Raw genomic sequence first — 18,861 nt, 5'->3', positions numbered from 1 at the left:
TTGTGTAGTTTTAAATCAGAGAGATGTTTTGGTCCCTGCAAACTATATGGAACTAGTATTTGTCTAACAGGACCTTAAGACCTGTTGAAGAATTTTAAGGATTTTTATGAACATCTGCATGCATTCTTTAGCTAGATTTTGGCATAGTTTCAGTGTAAATCCAGCACAACTCAATCAGTTTACTTTATAATTAAAAACAAGGAAATAGTAACAAAAATACATAATATATGGTACTCGTGTTTATAATAGAAACATCCATAAAGAAAGAAACATGTTCTAACTCCTCTCATTATCCCAAAGAGAATTGCATCTTTAATCACACAAAGCACAACGGCTTTCTAATTTTGTTTAAAGTGTTTCAGTACTTACAAAAACCAGATCAGGTTATTGTAAATCTAGAGCAAATTAGAATCATTGGCCTCTGCTCAGCTGTATTCAGGAATACTATGTAAATCATAAATTTAATGACATACTAAGACACACATCTGTTTCTATTTTGTAGAAGTTAATAATCTAACTTCAGAGTATTTAAACATTACTTTCATTAACTGGAAAATTGTGAAAAATATAAACTGCCATAAGTCACAATGTGTTACTACAATATGCTAAGGAAAATATAAAAATTGCAGACCTGTACAGTAAAGACTAATTTTCTGAGAGATATATGCCATTGTCTGTTTCATGACCTTGCATCTCCTCTGTTTACTTAGAAAAACATCACTTATACTAACAGAGCTGCATTGCTAAGTAGAATCTGCACCTGCACATACTAGATTTTAATATGTATTTTTAGTAGCAAATGTCTTTCACAACAAGGAATAGATGATGCCTAAATTCCCTAAACCTATATAATGACCCAATGACTTTTCTTATAGTAAAATGATAAAAATTTCTGCTCCATTGATTGATTTCCAGTATATATTTATTTTTACAAAACTTACTTTGTGGTCTAGGATGTACTGTTGTTCTTATTGAAAAGTTTAGTTTATTCACAAATTAACACACAATCTTCTACTGTATCATAAATTGTCTTGCATAATGTATATAATTTGCAAAGATCCCATCGTGTGTTTCATTGGAGAAATGCATCACTCTTTTCAACTTTCAGATTTCCAGACACATTTTTTTTCAAAGGAAACAAGTGAATTAACAAACATGTACCAATCTTTTTGAAAATGTATTTGAATTCAGTTATAAGGCAGAACAGAGCTGGCCTGCTAGCTTTAGCACTGTAATAAAAAATCTAATTGCTAAGGTTTGCCATAATAGTGGATTGTAAGGTGATAAATTTTGACCAATAAATACCTTGGAAACTCAAAAGTTGGTTGCATTAAGTGGTAAAGTCAAAATATGTAGGATACTAAAGTATATCTTTATTCATAAAAATTACAATGTCAAAAAGGTAATTTTCTAATAATCTGTTTATTTAAAGACATACAAGTCAGATGTCATTTATGTGCTGTTTTGCTTGTGCTAAAATTACCTGCGGTAGTAGATACTTTGCATTAAACTTAGGGTGCATAAAGTTGAATGGGATTTATGTAAATAACCGTATGAATATGTATCTCACCTTTTACCAGTGCTAATTTCAATGAGCTGTATTTGAGAGGAAATTATATTAATATATACAACTGATAGGGAATTTGCACATTCATTTTGCTATCAACAAAAATTCTAAAGAAAGCAAACTAGACCAATGCATCCATAACAGAGGGGACAGGAAGAGAAAACAGAAAGGCAGCACAGGCCACCTAAATGGTACAATGTAAATTTGTGGTTTATTCCTCAGTAAGATTCAGTGGTTGCATATGCATGAAACTCTCTCTGTCCTGTGCAAATGCATACAGAGTTCCCACTTTGCTTTTCAAGCATGCAATAAAAGCTTAAGTGTGTTGTCTTACTGATATATTATATGTAGTACTGTGACTTATCAGACACAATAAAAAATACCATATTTTGGTGCTGATTATTCAACAGGCAGCAGCCAGTGCTCATACTGGGATGGGAAATAGTATCTTAATTAGTTATTGAATATATTTTAATATTTCTAATTAGCAGTAGTGCTAAACAGTCAATCGATGTTCCTTACAGCAGGAGGAACATGGTAGTAATATCATTCTTTTACTGCAGTGTTTTTAGAAAGGCGTAACCATACCTTCAATCAGATTCAAATACTATTTGTCAAAAACATCGAGGTCTGTCAGAAGTAAATGATCATTTAATTAGAGAAAAAAAAGGTGGAATATCTTTGATCCCTATACTTTAGTGATATTAATTCCCATGTGCTGCAGGTGTTTGTAATGTATAACAAATCATTACTGAAACAGAGGCTTTTACAGGCAGTTTCAGTGAAGGAAAATGACTGTTCTTACAGCTGCCAGAGTTACACCTGGCAATGTAATGCAAGCATGACAAAACATGAACTAGAAGATGTAAGCCTGGAAACAAATCTGGGTTTCCCTCTCTATTCTCTGCTCACGCCATTCAAGATGAATTGCAAAGCAGTACTGATGTACCAAGTGGATGGGGAGGGGGAAAGAATGAATTTGCTGCTGTTCCTTCACTCTCTGACCAGTGATCCATGATGCATCTCTGGTATCTGCTCCAGAGGGAGCCAATCACATAACTCTCAGCATTTCAATAACAATCAGTAACAAGAGGAAAAAATATATTCTTATAAAAAAAAAAATAAATAAAAAACATATATATATATATATAAGGGACCAAGTCCTTGGCTTAAACCACAAAACAAAATCAAAGCAAGTATAACCAGTCATCTTAGGGTTATGAGTACTTCCAGAGTGGCACGGGAAACTGAGAAGCAGAACCAGATGACATGCACATAAAGCATCATGTTGCCTTGATTAAAGCTACCAACTGAACGGTTTAAATAAAACCCAACAACAACATCAAGCAACAAAACAAAAACAAGAAAAACAAAAACAAAAACAAAACACTCCTACTTACAGAATAAAACCTGGTGGCATACTGGGAAAACAGTAAATGTGAACTAGAATATATAAGTTTGGAAGCAAATATATATATGGCTCTCGGTTCCTGTCTTTTGGTAAGGAGCTTTGAAAGTTGCAATCGTGGCATGGGGATGACACAGTGGGAGGTTCTTTTCTTTTTGCGATTGATCCTGAACACCCTGTACTTTCATGTTCCTAACCTTTTACCATATCTCTGAACTTGATTATTGTGATTGTGGACTGGATTTTCATTTGGTGTGGTATAGAATTCCAACAACTAGACTCTTAAGAATAAACATGGAAGGAATTTAGGCCCTTAAGTTTAAGAAATCCTCTGCTTCAATGCTGTTCAGTAGACACTTCCATGTCTTTTTACTAAAATTTAGAGCTGTAACACTCCTCATGCCTAATACTACTTCAGTCAAGACAAACCAGGCTAAAGAGCTCTGCGCCTACAACATTGCTAAGACTGCGAAACAAAACTGAGCAGCTAAAGGTGACAGTCATGCTCGAAGAGAACCTGGCACACACAAACACAGTTATCCTGTCACTAAACTCATCAGTAAACACCACTTTCTTTTAAATTTGTAGCTTTATTTTACAACTGGCAATTGGAGACTTCTCCGGTGTGCGAAACAGGATCAGTTCTCTCCCCTGCCTGAAGGGACTCAAATGTATCTCTCTCTCCGGCTAAAGAGTTCTCTAACCCACAGCTTGATTGCAGATGGAGATACTCTCCACTTCTCCTGTTAAAGTTGTGCACCAAGCAGAAAACAATTCAGGATTCACTGGGCCAGAATGCAAGAGCACCAGAGGGAACACGACTGTAGCTTAATGATCTGGGCAGTCAATTGGAATGGGAAGGCCTGAGTTCTGCTCGGTGGTCCAAGAATTTGATGTATTTTATCCCATAACTTCTCAAAAAAGTAAGTTTAACCATACCCTAAACATAGTTTTCTGAATCCTTACGGGTTTGTAAAACTGTGCAGATAAAGACAAGTATCTCTACAAATCTTGACCTATGCTGTCAGTAACATGGAATTTAATAAAACCTAGGTTCTTGGGTAAGAACAGAAAAGCCTTCATGGATTCATAATTGCAAATATAATGGTTTGCCTTTGAATTCTCTATGTTTTGTTCATCTTTCTTGCATCACTTTTCATTTTGTGACATGCATCAACGGAAGAGAGTGTCCAGCTACACTAGGTAATATTATAGTTAAAAGCACTCCATAATGGATATAAGCTTTAGATCCACAGCTGGAGTTTGATAAAGCAAATTATAAGAGGTAGAGGGGTTTGGCATAGACAGACAGTTCTTCCCCTATTCTGTTTCAAATCTTTCTGCTCTGTTATATCAAGCAGTAGGGTAACAAGGCAAAGAGGTGATGAGAATACGCAGTGATTGCCACACTTGCCAATCTGAGACATGGGGCATTCCTTTGACTGCAGATTAGTGGCTGAAAGAGATACAAAGATTTAGCAAAGTCACAGCAAATTGAAAGGGGGAGGAGGAGAGAAGGAGAAGGGTCTCCCTACCTGCCAGGCAAAATTACATTTATTTTAAATAGAAAAATATATTTAATTTCTTACTATTTTCTTGGGCCTTGCTTCATTCCTTAAAAAAAAAAAAAAAAAAAAAAAAAAAAGCAGCTATTTGCTGCCTGAATGCAGAAACAATGCCTAGGCAGATATAGCAGCTGGAGAAAAGGGAACCTAGAAATGTGCAAGACTATTTGGAGAATTGGGATCTCATGACATATCTCTTTCTCCAAAGCTCATCACTGTAGTTCCTTTTCTGGCATCATTGTTTCAGCTTCTGTACTGAGCTTTTCATATGAAAACAGGGAATTGTGCTTGTCTCTTTTTAAAAGTGTTCTTCTACGTGACTCCTAACAGCTCAATCTCAAAAACTCTGGGCTTTATAAATGCCTGTACAATTAAACTGTAAACTCTTCTCCACCAGCACACACCCATAAATACCCAAAGCCCACAGTAAGGAATGTACTTCATCAATAACACAGCTCCATCGCTCCCCTACATTCACTTTGCAGAAAGTAGAGAGACAATTGCAATGAACATAAAAACATGCTTCCAAGTTCACTGTTAAAGATCTTTATGAAGTCTTCTTATTTCTTAATGTGATACAAAAATCATGTTTCAGAATACCTAGTTAATATGGAATACACATGCTTTGTTTCATAGCCGCGTTTTCTCTGAACAAGGTTGTTTCTAATATTACTTAATTAAACAAAATTAAATTAATTTCTATCTAAGAAACAAGAAACAACAGCTTTGTTGAATAAAACAATCTTCATTTTCTTGAAGCTATTTAAATTAAAAACATGAGTTTCTACAGTTGGAAAAAAACATCCATGGTTAAGATGTTTGAAGCCCATCAATCTCTTTAACCACACAGCTAATGTGTTCCTTCTGTTTTCTTTGAATGAAATCACCATGAGTGGTTAGATGTTGATTTAACATAAAGCAAATGGAAATGGGTGTTTCCTTAGTCATGTGTAGAATTTATTTTTTAAAAACAATTAGCAAGTGTTATGAGTAAGTCAATGATTTTGTCATTTCTTAAATAATGATATAGATTATAAGTCATTAAAATTGATTACTGAAGTAAACTATGTATAATGCAAATTCATATTACATTTATTTGTTAGGAACAGCTGTAGAATTCACTTTATTGATGACTTTAATTTTTATTTTTTTTCCCCAAGTGACACTTAAATCAATTACTTAGTTTAAAAGACCAGTAATTTTAAAGATATATTTCCAAAGTTTTAAGACACTCAAAATTTGGCTCTTTCAGTTTTTAGTTCAAATGGTAAGATCATATGATAGTTTGTTACTTTATCGTGTGACAAATTAAACCACGTCTTTATATTACACCAATTTTAGCTGTTGCTAATGTATTACACATATACAACCTCTCTGTCAGTCTTTGCTAACATTACATCTAATTATACGTTCATTGATATGTTATTCACAAGAGTATACACAGGTAGGAGAAAATGTCAGTTGCTAGTATTTAAAGTTCAATCATTTCATAAAACTCCAGTAATATAAAAATAGGTTGCATAAAATCTCTGTAAACCATTTCCCATGGGACGACTGACTCTTCAGGCAATACAAAAAATTATTTATCAAGATGTTCAAACATTTTTAAATCATCCTTTTAAGAACAAGCATATGTAAGCTGCACTTCTATGGAAACAAACAAACAAAACCTCTAATGGAGTCAACAGGATCATATTTGTAGACATATTTTGGCTATGGTTTGCCACAAGTTACATCATCTTTCTCAGATGCACCTTGTCCACGTAGACAGTAGACTGTTAAATCTCTTCCAGTTGTTACTGTCCTAGAGATAGTCCCTAGAAATGCTAACTGACACACAGCCCTTGTGCTTATTTCAAAAATCACTATAAATTTGCTTTTATTTTTTCATCCAGCAGTTTCACCAAAGTGATTTGAGAGCAATGCACACAGAATATATAGCTGAACCTGGAACATCACAAAATTTAATGTTAGTGAAAGGGGTAGATAAACATAGTATTGAATGATTTTGCTAGGAGGATAACATTTCTTTTAGTGTTTTCAAGCTAGATATTTTGTGATGTTGCAGCAAACCAAGATTTTAAGGAAAATGTACTTGTCTGTATTTACTTGTGGAGTCCAAATGGAATGAGGTACATATTTTATAGGGATACAGCAAAAAGCAAATAATAGGCAGTTTTGATGGTGAGAAGAGACTTGACTTGTTATAATTTTATTATATATATTTTTTAATCTTAATATTCAAATCTGGGAATAGTTGTGGCCGAGTGAAAAACAAAGGATCAGATTCAAGTCTGCTAGGGGTGTGTGTGTATACAATTTTCCTATTTTAAAGAAACAGATGCTGATTCATATAAAGTCAAATTAATTGCTTGAATAGTATTATTTTACTTGCCAAAAGGATATACACTTCTGCCGGGTATTCTTATATCCTAGTCTGGATTTAATGAGAATTCATGGAAGCACATGCTTTTGAAACAAATGCTGAGAGGTCTCTATCTAACATTTTTACCAGTTTCTTAAAACTCACTTTTACAACTTAGAGTTGTAATATTTTTTTTTTCATTTAGAAATAAATATGCTTCCAGGTGTTTTTGATGAAAATGGGGGAAAATAAACTTTTGTCCTGCAGTTGAGTCCATGTAGGAGAATACCCTTCAACTTCATCAAATATTGACACAAGACCCAATTCTGCAGTTATTTTCAACCTTTTTTTTTTTGGGGGGGGGGGGGAGGGGAATTAAAAAATCTTACAGACACCAGTAGACTTTTTTTTTTTTGCTCCAAATGGAAGAGCTCCTCTCTCTCACCTCCTCTCCAAGGAAAACTGCCAACCTCAAATAATTTTTGTTGTGTTCTTGACTGTTTTGTGGCTAAGTCCTGTGTCCTGTTCTCATCAACTAAGCAAAGGGCTTATCTGTAGTTACATTCATTTGACAAAAAGTAGGATGTGTTATTGATATATATTAAAACTAGGGTAAAAAAGTAGCCAATCAATATGTATATTTTTACATTTCTATGATTCCCTTTTTAAGAGTGTCTCTGTAACAGATGCACCCAATCCTCTTAATGAAAATGTTTCTAAAAACTACATGAAAATGACTTTATGATTGAATTCCAATTGTAAATATGGAAGGAGTTATTTAGGATTCTATAAAGATAACTATATGGATATTTTTAGCAAGACGGGGCAAACAGCTATACTGGGGAGGTACCAAGGACTTAAAAAAAAAATAGGGGAAAAATACAGAAAACCTCTTCTGCTGCATTTTGCACTCACTATAACCCATATATTTTACTTTTAGCTATACATAGTAGGTATAAAAATATCACACAGACACATACATGATCTTCTTTCTGTCCTCCCATACTGAGCTGAAACTGGCCTTGGGAAGATGCTCTCACTACGAGTGAATATCTTCTTTGGCCCTAAATGCCTGAGACTGCTCCTCCACTGCCCAGCAGGTGCTGTGGATGAAAGAAAATGGAGGAAGGCCAGAGTGGCCGTGGCATGTCCATGTGTCAGTGACTTTTAGTTATTAGTCCCTGGGATTATTGCTAGCACCGTTGAAAAATCGCTGTGGTTTTCAAGAGCCCCGGACCAGTCCTATGATTCTTACTACCTCATGTAGCAAGGTCTTACTGATCCGGTTTCCTTTTAATGTCATGTTTCTCTTAATACACGTTAAAATTTTCTTAACAGGAGCACTAATTGCATAGGTATGCAGCAGAGTCCAAATGATTAAGTTAAAAAATAAACCTTTACCACTGACAAAGGTAACGACTCAGGTTTCCTGGCGTGGCGTGGGTGTTTTAAGCTGAATTGTCAATATGCTTTGGACCTGAGAGTTTAACAAGCCCTGAGTGGTCCTGCCTTGTGCCAGCGTTTCTGTGGGCAGATGCAATTGAGAGGGTTTTTATTTCACTGCTACAGCTAGAAAAGGAAGGGAATAGTTTAAAAAAAAAAAACAAAACTGTGGTGGGATTATCAAGGCAGGTTTGTGCTGCTTTGATCTTCGGCTGTGCCTCCGTTTCCCCCCTCTGGCCACCGCCCGGAGCAGCCCTCGGTGGGCACTGCCAGGTGCAAGAGACCCCCCCAGGTTCTCCCATGGGCTCGTGTCCCCCAGGTCTCTCCGTGGGCCCGTATCCCTGGCCACGCGGAGCTGCGCCCAGCCGCTGCTCCCTGACCTTGGGAGCTGCGCATCGCGCCCATCCTGAAAGGTCAGAGCAGATCCTCGCTGTTTCGCAGCAACCCAGAGGGAAACAAACCCCCCGCCACAATCCCAACCTCCCTTTTCTAGGACGGGGTTTTAGGCAGGAAAGCACCAGCGCTAGCAGCCTGCGTTCCGCAGCCGAGCCGTGAGCCAGCCAGGGCTCCCCGCCTCGCTGCCCAGGGGGCTGCCCTGCCCCTCGCCGTGTCCCTCTCTCCTCCGTGCCGATGGCCGCCACCGGGCGCTAACCGAGGGGTCCCCGGGGGGCGTCCCCCGGTGAATTCACCGCTCCTGGGGACGGCCGAGTGGGGCCCGCAGCGCAACTTTGGGCTGAAGGAAGCAGGGAAGCAGCCAGGGTACGGCCAAGGAGAAAGTGCCGCGGAGACGCCTGCCGGCCTTCAGCGCGCCAGCAGCAGCCGGGGGAGGCGGAGGGGGAGGGGGGGGGACCGGCAGGCCCCAGGTCCCCGGCCCCGAGCCCCGGGGAGGCTCCGCGGTGGCTCTGCGCCCCTCGGGGCCGGGGGCGACCGATGCTCGCCCAGCCGCCGGTGGCGAGTGGCCGCCCGCTCGGTGCTAGCCTTCACCCCGCGGCTAGGAGAAAGGAGGGGGGAAGGAAAATAACGAGGGGGGGTGGGGGGGGAAGCAGGAAGGGAGAGATTTTTGTCCTTCGCCGGTGCTGCTCTACGTGATAATATGTTTATATGATTAGCTGAGCCCAGGGGTGGGGAGCGCGGAGAGAGGGGGTGGAGATTGGAGGGGGAGGAGGCTGGAGGTGACTCCAGTTCAGCGCCGGCGGAGAGTCCGTGTCAGGACTTCGCAATCCCCAGTCACACACGGAGAGGTGCATGAGCAAAAAGGAGGCTGCGATACGATTCATTGGGATTTTTTTTTTTTTTTCCTGGTGTGTATGTATTGCGTTTTTCCCATCGCTGCGCGCCTTACTCGCTCAGCGCCTGCTCTCCGGCCGCCGGCGGGGCAGGAGCACCCAGAGGACGAGGGGAAATAACGCGGAGCCGAGTCGAGTCGAGCCGTGCCGGAGGCCGGAATGTCATCCGGGGAGATGTAAATCAGGTCGCTGCGAACGACAGAGACACAGGAGGGGGGGGGGGCTCGTTGTAAAATTTTTGAGTTGTTCCCCGCTACTCCCGCTGCTGGCGTCGCCTCGGTTTCCCTTCTGATCGCTGCCTAGAAAGGACTCCAAAGGCTGGGTACATACAGCACGCTGCGCCCTTCGCCCCTTCCATCTCTGTTTTTTTTTTTTTAATTTAATTTTTTTTTCATCGCCTGCGTGCGGGAGCCTGGCTGCATCGTGCGTTTCGTGCGGAGCGGAGCGTCGGAAACCGCAGGAAAATGTTGACTTAGCCCCGGAGAAGCCTGCCGGCTGGCTGCGCCGAGGAGAAGCCGCCGCCCGCTGCGCGCTGCCCCAGCCCGCCGAGCCAAGCCGTGCCGCGCCGCAGAGCCGGCCGCCTCCCGCTGCCCCACCGGCACCCAGCCGCAGCCCCGCTCCGCCGCCGCCCCGGGACTAACTCCCTCCTCCCTGTGCCCACCGGGGCGAGAGCTCCCGGCCCGCCTTCGGCTCGCAGACAGAGGTAAGCGGGGCTCCGCGCTGCTGCTGCTGCTGCTCCCTCCTCCCTCCTCCGCTCGCTCCTTCTGGCGCTGCGGGGAAGCGCCGACCTGGCTCCGGGGCTGCCCGGCTGGCTGCTGCTCGGGGGGCCGCTCCCCCCGCCCCTAGCACTCAGCACGCACCCCCCAGGGGCCGCCACCCAGCTCCCGGCCCCGCTGCCTGAGGATGAGGAAGGCGCTGGGGGGGGCGGGGGTGGAACGCGCCCCTCGGCGAGGCCCCGGCTGCGAGCAGCGAGGCCCCGCAGCGCCGCCCGGGCTCGCCCCCTCCGGCCGCTCGGCACTGGGCCGGGGGCTCCCGCAGCGCCCCCCCGGCCTTTCCTTGCCCTCCCGCGGGCCCTGCGGCAGCCGCGGCGGCTCCGAGCCCGGCCCGCAGCGCCCGAGCCCGACCCGGGGGGGGGCCGCGGGGCCCCCGGCCCCCGAGCAGGCCCCGGCGCCGAGGGCGCGGGGGGGAAAGTTGTGACGGCCGGGGGAATAGCGACCTGTTGCCGGCGTGTGCGTGCGGCCCGGCCGAGCCCCCGCGGGGGGCTGGCAGCGGGAGGAGGAATAAATCGCCCTTTGTCGGATGTGGAGCGAGAGCAACTTTTTTTTTTTTTTTTTTTTCATTTAAAATTTTCTATTTATTTTCGCGTGTAGAGAAATCTGGGGCCATCTGGAGACAGAAAACAGAGAGTGTCAAGAGGCACCGTTGCTGTGTCTGGCTCTAAAAATAACATCTTGTTGTTAGTCTGCGCTCAGCCCTGCTGGGGCTCGGGCACGGAGCGGGGCTGTGTCGACGCTCAGGTGCTGCGTTCCGCCGGGAGGTGCCCCGAGCGCCTCGAAGGGGTCCTGCGGAGCCAACGGGCTGCTCCTCGCTCCCCTCGGCTCCTCTTCCTTTGTTACCCGCCGCTAAAAGAGGTGCCATTTCGCATCATTCTGCCCAAATTGTTGGAATTAATGCAAGAGTGAATTCTTACCGTTTGAAGGGGGGGGTATTAGCATATCAAAGGGTGCTCAGCTCCGACTCAATTGAGAAAACTTCGGCTCGTCTTCCATTTGCTTCCCAGCAGAGGCCCAAAGGGCAGTAGGAATTCAAAAGGGGCAAAATGGGGAGGTGGATGTGGGTTATGTTGCTGAACTTTCGCTGTTTTGCAATTATGTGAGTGAAAAACAAGGTCCGGCCGCTGCAGAGCCCTTGCAAGCGCTCAGACAATTAGATCTATTGATTAATGGCTCGTTCCAGGGGGAAAAAAAAGTGACCTTTTATGACAGGCACTGTTGCATGGTTTCTGATGTCTGCTGCCTGTTGGAGGATTTAGAAAGCCTTTTCTGCCGCTCTCCTGCTTTGGGGCTGGCCTGCACGCTGCTGAGCTGGGGGACTGAATGGGGAAGACCAGCTAATGACTTCGGGAAACAAATGAAATCTTGTAATGAAAGACCTCTCCCTTCCAAGCCTTTGAAACAAATACACTTCAATCCTTAATGGATGGGTAGGCTGGGGTAAGAAATTTTTATGGAGAGTTTCAAAAGAAGTTTTGAGCCCCACCAGGCATATGCTTCCATTTCCTTTTTCTTCTGAAGTAAAGTGAAAATGAGTTTGTCTTGTAATCTCATTTCATCGGTTACGTTGTGTTTGGCGAGATAATTTAATTTGCAATTAGTGTTACCCTGTAAAAATAATATGATAATAAATATGGCAAAACTGCTATTTCGGTGGTAGGGGAGAACATCTACCACATTTAAAGTTGTTTTACATGGCTAAATATTTGCAGATTTTTAAGTCATTTGTTACAATTTCCTTGTGTCTTCAAGGGGATGTGGTTGGCCTAGCCTTTTATTATCTTTGCCAATCGATATTCATAATCTCCCAAACCAAAAGCCAACAAAAGGCAGTTCTCTATCAATAAGTTGGGACCTTTTCCAGGGACCAGATGCATCTTAGGGACTGTATTCTGGTTTGTGTCTCTGGCAAACAAAAACAAACAAACAAAAAGAAAATAAAAGAACTTCCTATGTCTTTGTTTCCTATTCCTTCCTTCCAAACCTTTTAGTTGAATGATACAGATACTGAAATATGTATTTTGTGCTGTTAGAAGTGCTTGGCTTTTTTGGTGGGGGTTGGTTCTCCATTGGACAGTCGGGGGGGGGGGGGGGGATTCTTTTCTAGCCATGGAAGTGATGTGCCTTTAGAGTAGGATGTCTTCACTCACGCGTCAATTTCCTTTCATTTAGTGAAGGAACTGAGCATATATGGTATGCCTTGTGAAAAAGCCCTGCGATTAAATAAATAATTCATATAGATTTCTGTTATTCCTAAATGAACACGAACATTTGGGCATTTTGTAAACAGATGTGTTTAGTGGTCCTAAAATTGCATGTCATTACTTTCAGGTAATTTTCAGCAGTTTATTTACCTAATGTCTTCAGCTGTCTGAAGTAGTACCTTTTGGTGGTATAAAAGGAACATATTGATGTAATTGCCATTATCACACTTAAGTTGCTGTTAACTAGTCTGCTTTGAATGCAGAGTGCTGTAAAGAAAGCACATTATCCTCACAGCTATTAGGGATAATCTAAAAATTGTCTTGAAAATGTTGCACTTCAGTTTATATGATGGCAACCCCAAATTAGACAAATCTCTGAAGTAAAAAAAAAAAAATGTAGTGGAAAGAAGATTTTCAACATTCAGATGACAAAATTGGACCACTTAAATAAAAATTAATGTGCTGCAGCAGCACTTCAGCTGCCATTTTCAATCACTGGGTTACTATGTGTTGGCAACAGCAAAAAAAGCGTAGACGTTCAGATAGCTGAAGGAGTTGGTAGTTGGGGGAATCAGGATGTGGAATCATGTGGGGTAGAAGAAACCAATTACTTCAGGTTTTGACTTGAGAATTTCCAGTAAACATTTTTTTCTGGCTTTTGTCTCTCCTGCTCATTAATATACCAACATCAAAGCAAGCAACCAAACTTCCAAATGTTATAAAAACTAATGTAAAGATACAGATCTCACATGTAGTCTTGCAAGTCTTAATTTAAGTCAAGCAGTTGGAGTTTTTATTGCTGCAATTTTCACAATCAGCAGAGACATTAACACCAGGCTTCTGGGTGTTTCCCTTCTTAAAATGAGCAAGAGGAGAGCTTTAAAAAAAAACAACAAAGTTTGCGTAGTTAGTCCTTATTTGATCGCTTGAGAAGCTTTCTCAATGTTTTATTTATCTCTTACAGCTTTTAATGCTTAAAGCCAGGAAAGGGGACTACTCTGGAATTCTAGTATCTAGTAAGGAGTCACCTTATGAAAATTTAAAGAAACTAGGTAGTATAGGCTTAGGAACGTGTTGTTTTTATGGTTAGTAATGTGTACTGAATGATTATTTTTGTTTTAAAAAATGTAGTATGTAAAGATGGCATTTTTTTTTTCTTAAGTAGAACAGTTCTGATGAAGAAAAATGCTAGTCTCGAATTACAGCCTTTTAGAAAGGTCCATCACTTTCACTTAAGTGAATGTTAGAAAGAGAAGTCTCTAGTTAAACAAAATATTTGTCTTAAGTTGAATTTACAATACATTTCTATATAGTGTGTCAGAAATTCATATAGATAGCAATACTTACCCAATATAAAGAATTGCTTAGCGTTCCGAAAAGGTAGAAAAATGTCTTTTTTCCTGAAATTTGATCTAAAAAGTTAATGTATTTCCAAGCCCATGCTCATCATATGTCCACCTAAAATGTTGACCTGTTTGTAAGAAAATACTGCTAATTTCCACAGCTCTTCCCAAGGATTGGGCTGTGCCTTGTACTAATGGAAAAATCCCTACCAATAACTGCCTGCAGATATTTTTTGTCAAAAATTGCTGCATGTCTTCTCTGCGTTCCCACTGAGGGATGACTGATAAAAGGAGAACTTGAAGTAGTGATTAATGATTTTACCTGGTGAACTGCAAGAGAAGAAGTTAAACTACATCTGGTGTATAATTGAAATCATATTCATGCATAGGTAGACAAGCAGTCAGTTATAAAGCAATATACTTTAGAGCATAGGTTAGGGAAATTTATAGTCAGACGTGTTACTTGGAGATGTCATGTTAAACAGGCTCTTTCGAAGCATTTTTTAGGATTGATGTTTGTGATGTACAAATGTGATTCAAAATTACATGATATTCAGCTTTTAAAGTATTTATGTGCAGCTTTTAGACTTAAAAGCTGCCTTTTATTTTTTTTTAACCCTCAGTTTGAAACAAGTAAAAGATTTAAGCCATCACGGTTGTAATTGCATGTCAAGAAAACTGGAAAAACAAAAAGCTATTTTAAGGCCATTCTCAATACTCTTAACAATCATGTTTAATATTTAAATAGTTTTCCAAGATGTGCATTTTCTTTTTAACAGTTCTGAAAATAAAAGTAGTAGATGGCTCTGTTGGAATACAGATGTAACTTGCGGCATAAGGTGAATATGTACCTGTTTGTGAAAATAATTCCAGTCTTGGTTCAACAAATATGATATTCTTTTAATCATTCATCATATTAAAGGTGAAAGATGACAGGCTTAAAGCCCTTCTCAGTTGTTTTTTTTTTTTTAATTGATTTTTATTTATTTCATATTTATTTTTGCCGGTGGTGTATGAGATATGTTTCTATAGCATAGATTTTGAAGATTGTGTCACTTACTGTAAGCGATTTAGTTACAAAAATGCACTTGCTTAATGCATTTTTGCAGCATTCTCTAGGTAGAAAGTGGTAGTTAACCAGAAACTAATTCCAATGGAAAAAAAAAAAAAAGTCTTTTTCAAATTCAGAATTGTAGCATCTTCAGGATATAGATCGTTGTATGAAATGGAGTATTTTATGGGTTTTAGAAGACTGTGTGATCTGCATATGTCACGATTTCTTTTCTTTTGATTTTTTCATGAGGTACTGTAATGATTCAACTTACTCTAAGATGCTATTTGCCAAAATTATTTAGAAAGGCATAATAATCAAAAACTTTGCAGGCTGACTGAAGCAACCACAGTGCTTAACACCTGCAGGTAGAGTGCAGTTTCCAACAAAATGCTATTGATTGTTATCCTGGCACAAAGCAAGCTTAAATACAGTTTGCTTAATTACAACAAAAATGCTTTTTTATGAATAAGGTACTTCATGTTTGGGGAGTGTTTTGTGTGTTGTCTGCTAAGTAAAATCCCATCACACTTGTATAAATTTGTCCAATTATCAGAGCAGCTAAGAGGAGGAAAAAAAAATCAATTTACCCTGAAAAGCACCAGAAATAAGATTATCTTGGCTAGTAGGAACTTGCCAGCACTGTCTAAATTGCTTAATATTATCAAACGCTGCCATTTTTCAAGTTCAGTAAGAAGGATATTGACTATTCTACATGTCCAGGTCTTCTATTTGGCTATTTCTTTATAAGGTATAAGCATGTCTTATTTTTTTTCCCACAATAGCAGTTACAGATAAATCGGAGGATCTAACAATGACTTTATGAAATAGATGGAATAATACCATTCACTGGAGAAATAGTATTTACTTGAGATAAGTGATCACAACTAGTTTTTTTTTCTCCTGTCTAGCTTGTTGTTCTTGTAACAGACAAATGTAAATACCTTAGCAGACATTTCAGAGCGAAAGGCAAGAGATAAAATGTAATTACTTTTCAGGGTGGCCCTGACGATGCCCGTGTTCTTGTCTGTAACACACACAAAAAAATCTTTGCTCATCACCTCAGCATATGAAGGCCATTGTTACCCCTGAATATAAAAATATTTTCTGATTTTTAATGTTGACCTCAGTATTTATCTTCAGCTCTTCTGTGTAAGCTGGAATCCTTATAGCTGTAAATTGTAGTCGCTGTTATCCAACCAAGCATTTAATAGAGCACCTAATGGACTCTGCTCCTGTATTTTTCTTGAATGCATAACATCTTGCTTCATTCAGTCACCAAAACCAACTTTGCTACAAGGACAGGCAACACGACAAGTTAGAATCAATGGACCATTTGTAGGTCACAAAGTCAGTTTACTGGAATTTCAGAGGAAACTGGTTGAAAAGAGAGGACAAATGTCACTTTGAATAGAGATGTTTAAATCAGACTTCTGCCTTAGGGTAAAATTTAGGTCTGTTGTAGCCTAGATGTAATGTCTCCCTCTACAGAGCACAGCATTAATCATGGCTTGACAAGTGATCATGGGCTGAGAAAAATAGGGCCTGTCTTGGTTGTTTTTTTTTTTTTTGTTTGTTTTGTTTTTTTTTTTTCTTCTCTCTAAATCTCTTAGGAGCACATTATAAACACAAACATTTACACAAAAAGATTTAAGTATTGGTGTCTGTATTTCAGTAGTGGAAGGAGCTAGCTTCAGAGAAAATCTAGTTAGAGCTATTGAGAAGCTACTTGGGTTTCTTACGTGGACACAATGTTAGGAATATTTCCTTCTAAAGTCATGCAGATTTTTGTCATAGGAAATTCATCGTCCATTTTTACTCCATTTCATCATACAAATAGGGTAGAGTCAGGGTCTGTCTGTTTTGTCCCGTGATGTATTAAATACGTCTTAAACAACTGTTTTGGTTTTTGTTCATTTGTTTTGTTTAAACAGCATTCTAGAATATGTTTGACACCTAACAGAGATGCTTCCTTTTCCCGCAATGGCAATATGGGGTGACAGCAGTATCCTTTTTATACAGTGCCGATTGACTTGATGCTGATCAACGTATATGAGTTTTTTTATACTATGCTTTTTTCTATATACCATGTTAATATTTTGATGATAAGTTACTTGGCCACAACGAGCTACAAATGCTTGAATAAAATAACAGGAATGAAGGCTGCTATTTAAGATCCTGAGTTCTGATACTGTGCAGATAAAAGTGAGTTTAATATTTTAATTCTTAAATTAGGAATGCATTGATGCACAGATTAGGTGTAGGGAGTGCTCATACCTTTTACGGTAAAGAATTAACTCCGTGAAGAAGGGAATCTCTCTATTTCCTAGGTTTATTTGCTGTTTTCTGCAGTGGGATCAGTACAGGGAGCAGCTCTAGCATTCCGTATGTACACTTTGTAGAGAGGTGTATCTTTTAAAGGTACAATTAGATTTGTATCTACAACTGTTGAAAAAATAGATAATATCAGTCAAGTAGCACCAAAACAAGTAATCACTGGAGAATTGTGCATTAAAAATTATGCTAACACTGTTTATTTAGTTGCCTCTGGATGTGATAAAATCCCAAATAGCTCGTTTCGGGGAGGCTGCTGCTTTCCTTTTTGCGCTCTGTTGGTATTTTCATATCAGTCGACACCTCAAACCGATTATTGCTCTGAATCTAGATGACAGAATAATCTAACACCGATTACTGTTAAAAATTGTTTCTGGCAGCTAGGGAGGGGATGACCGACCTTGTTCCTGATGGTAATACTTGCCTTGCTGTTGATGGGATCCAGTGTAAATAGGCAGCCTTGCTCTGAAGTCGTGCTGCAGTGGTGAAGAGAGATCACATGCCAGGAGGAGGCTGTAGTTCACCTTTCTTTCTATATATTTTCTTACCGTATCATATTTGTCATTTTTTATGGCATAGCAGCCTACACTGGTCTGAACAGTGTTCAAAAACAATTCCCAAGCAATAGGCACTGTCAGCTCTAAATAAAGTGACATTTTAAGAAAAGATTCCTGAGAAGAAGTTCTGCTGTTGATGCTGCATTTCTCTGACAAATTCCTGATTCCTGTTTTATGGTAGGCATAATTATTTTCACCTGGTCCAGGCATTCTTAATCATTCTTTGAAGTTTAATTTAGACTTTCTGTACGTGAGGTGACCGAATTGGACAGCTCTGCTTTCACAGGAGAAATGACGCATGTTTGCTTTGAACAATGTGATCGTCCTCCAGAAGACCAATTCATAACTATTTTGTTGGTAAATTTAGCATTTAAGTATTGAAGGTCTTCAGTGGTTGTGATTTCCTTCGGCACAGTAAGTATTTCTTCCACATGGACTGCCAGCCGGCGGGGCTGGTTCTCGCTGGGTAAAGTGCTACAGATGGGGTGCTAAGGGAGAGAAGGTGCCTCACAGCGGTGCTGGCTGGGGAGAGTGGATGAGAGTGGAAGTTGTTTTAGAGAGGAAAGGGACTTGCAGGCTGACAGAAGTCGAATATAAGAAGAAATCCTTTTGCCCTTCAGGCAATAATCTTACCTGGTGCTGGAAGAGAGGATAATCTCTCCATAATGTTAGATTTTTTTTCCTGCTTTCTCTCCTTCCTCGTTCTTCCCGTCATTTGAGAAGGTGTACAATGGTATCTGCTAATAACTGGTTGTGGATCCAACTGCTACAGATATTCCAGCAGCAAGGAAGAGCACTGTATGCAGCAATCATCGTCTTGAAGTGAACGCCTTAAATTTGTCCTACATTTGTCCCGTGTAATGCATGTAACCTTACTAGAATATCATAAGTCTGTTTCTACTTTGTTTTTTCTCCAAGTGTTCAGTATGAACTTTAAAGGTTGTATTTTGGAGATTATTATTCCA

At 40.4% G+C, this 18,861-nt stretch overlaps 1 protein-coding gene and 1 long non-coding RNA gene across 23 annotated transcripts in view; one reads left to right on the top strand and one right to left on the bottom strand.

The window, feature by feature from the left end:
• Positions 1 to 18,861, top strand: part of ADGRL2 (adhesion G protein-coupled receptor L2) — a 391,077-nt gene that overhangs the window by 221,219 nt on the left and 150,997 nt on the right. For 20 of the 22 annotated variants that reach the window (XM_027463168.3, XM_027463164.3, XM_072041989.1 and 17 more), the window contains exon 1: positions 9,817 to 10,337. The exons of the other annotated variants lie outside the window; for them this stretch is intronic. The gene's annotated coding sequence lies outside the window, so the exon portion shown is untranslated. Of the gene's footprint in view, positions 1 to 9,816; positions 10,338 to 18,861 lie in introns of those variants that run through there. 22 annotated transcript variants of the gene reach the window in all.
• On the bottom strand, positions 9,616 to 10,882 carry LOC119717656 (uncharacterized). The gene is made up of 2 exons (XR_005267649.2): positions 10,296 to 10,882; positions 9,616 to 9,823 (listed from the first exon to the last, which is right to left on the bottom strand). It is a non-coding gene; the product is annotated as an uncharacterized lncRNA (long non-coding RNA).

This window comes from Anas platyrhynchos, chromosome 8, assembly GCF_047663525.1.
Source record: "Anas platyrhynchos isolate ZD024472 breed Pekin duck chromosome 8, IASCAAS_PekinDuck_T2T, whole genome shotgun sequence".
Classification (NCBI taxonomy): Eukaryota; Metazoa; Chordata; class Aves; order Anseriformes; family Anatidae; genus Anas; species Anas platyrhynchos.
Note: the sequence above shows the minus strand (reverse complement) of the source record. Positions and strands in the feature narration are given on the sequence as shown.